Raw genomic sequence first — 2,183 nt, forward strand, 5'->3', positions numbered from 1 at the left:
GGGCCCTGAAGGCATTAGTAAATTGTATAAGGAAGTGGCCCAAATGCCCATGACCCCTTCTCCTGTCACATTACCTGCTCTCTCTCAGCCCAAACCTATAATCTCATGAGGCATTCCCTATGACCAGTTGACTCGGGAAGAGAAAATCCAGTCTTGGTTAACAGACTGGTTTATGATGGTTCTACATAATAGGCAAGCACTTGGTGAAAATGGACTATTGTAGCACTATTGCCCCTTTCCGGGATATCCTTGAAGAAGAAAAGTAAAGAAAAGCCACCCTGTTGGCAGAACTTCAAGCAGTTCACCTGGTTATTCATTTTGCCTGGAAGGAGGAATGGCTAGAAACTCTGCTGGTCTATAAGTCTTAATTCCAAAGAGAAGGATGCCTCCACCAGGAAACACGACAATGTTTCTGTTGAACTGGAAGTGAGACTATTACCTGGTCACCTTGGGCCTCTCCTGCCTTTGAAGCAACAGGCAAAGAAAGGAGTTTCTGTACTGGCTGGGGTAACTGATTCTGATTACCAAGGGGAAATTCGATCACTACTATACAGTGGGGATGTAGTAATAATAGTTTACTTCATAGCACAGTATTAAGTTACAGGATGTCAAAAGCAGAAAGGGAACATCACCTGAAGACTTCGCATCCTCTTTTGGATAAAGTGTTAAGAGTTTTTGGTTGTATGTAGGTTAGTTGTATCATGTTAGGTGGAAGTATGACTTTGTTGTCTTTATTTAGAGTGTAAATATATATAGTTAAGGAGATGTGTAGGAGTGGAATTACTGGGTCATGTCTTTTAATTTTAGCTATCCTAACGAGGATGTAGTACTATATCATTGTGGTTTTCACTTGCACATCTTTGGATGACTAAAGATATTGAGCATCTTTTTGTTATTTTTTGGTCATTTTTATGTCTTTGGTGATGTGTTTACTAAAACTTTTGCCCACTGTTTTATTGGGTTGTTTTCCTATTATTCAGTTCTAAAAGTTCTTTATATATTCTGGATACAAGTCTTTTGTCAGATATATTGTATTGCAAATTCCCCCTCCCATCTGTGTCTTGCCTTTTTATTTTCTTAATGATGTCTTTCAAAGAACAAAAGTTTTTAATTTTGATGAAGTTAAACTTATGAATCATTTCTTTTATGGTTCATGGTTTTCTTAGAAATCTTCGCCTATTCCAAGGTCACAAAAAAGGTTTTCCATGTTTTCTTCTAGAAATTCACTTTTAGTTTTTAAGCTTATCATCCATTTTTAGTTACTTTCCTCAGGGGCCCCACCAGCCTCAAATCTAAGAGTCAAACTTGCCACCTCTCTGGCCTTCACTCTTTATCCAATAGATTATCAAATTTGGCCCATTCTACTCCCTAAAAAGTACTCTTCTCTACCATTACCAGTTTACTTTTCTTTGACTGTGAAGTCTTAAATTCTTACCTCAATTATTGCCAATCTCTCCCCTCACATTCTCTCCATATTCAGTGGCCGTCCCCCGCCTCTTTCTGGCCATGCCAAGCTCTCAACTCTTAGACCTAGTTAATTTCTTCCAAGAGAGCCTTTGGGATTCCAACCTGAAAATCCTTGACTAAATCAATTTCTGCCCACCCATGCAGTTTCTCTTAGCACTACGTACCTCTTAGAAGAGATTTCGCTAATTGCAAATTTTAATTTTGTGTGATTTTCCCTTTAACGTTATCCTCCTCCACCAGGTCTATCCTCAAGAGTCCAGAGACTGTTTTATTCCCACATTGTACTCTCAACAACTTGAACAGGGCCTAGGACGTGGATGAAAGCCTAAGTACATATGTGATGAACGAATAGGTAAATCAGGAAAAAGGAATAGGGATAGGCTGATGGTTGCTTGTAGTCCCCTCAGTGGTAATACCAGACGCGAAATAATAACAGCCTCTGCCCTTTTCCCAGCAGCAGACGAAAACCTGTTAGATCTGAGCAGGAAGGCCTTTCGATTCAAAGTAGGGAGGAAAAGTGTGTGATCCCAAGCTGCGGCCAAAATTCGCTCAAACCTGCACTGCTTCAGGTCCTCGCTACCCAGAAAGTAGAGCGGGACAGAGGAGGTCGGTTCCTGGAGATTTCGCCAGAGGAGTCTATCTGCAGCAGTACAGCGCCAACTGCACCGGCTCAGCTCAGCTGCCAGGCGACCGCGTGGGTGGGCGGGCGGGCTGGG

Source organism: Pteropus vampyrus, unplaced genomic scaffold (genome assembly GCF_000151845.1).
Source record: "Pteropus vampyrus isolate Shadow unplaced genomic scaffold, Pvam_2.0 Scaffold171, whole genome shotgun sequence".
NCBI lineage: Eukaryota > Metazoa > Chordata > Mammalia > Chiroptera > Pteropodidae > Pteropus > Pteropus vampyrus.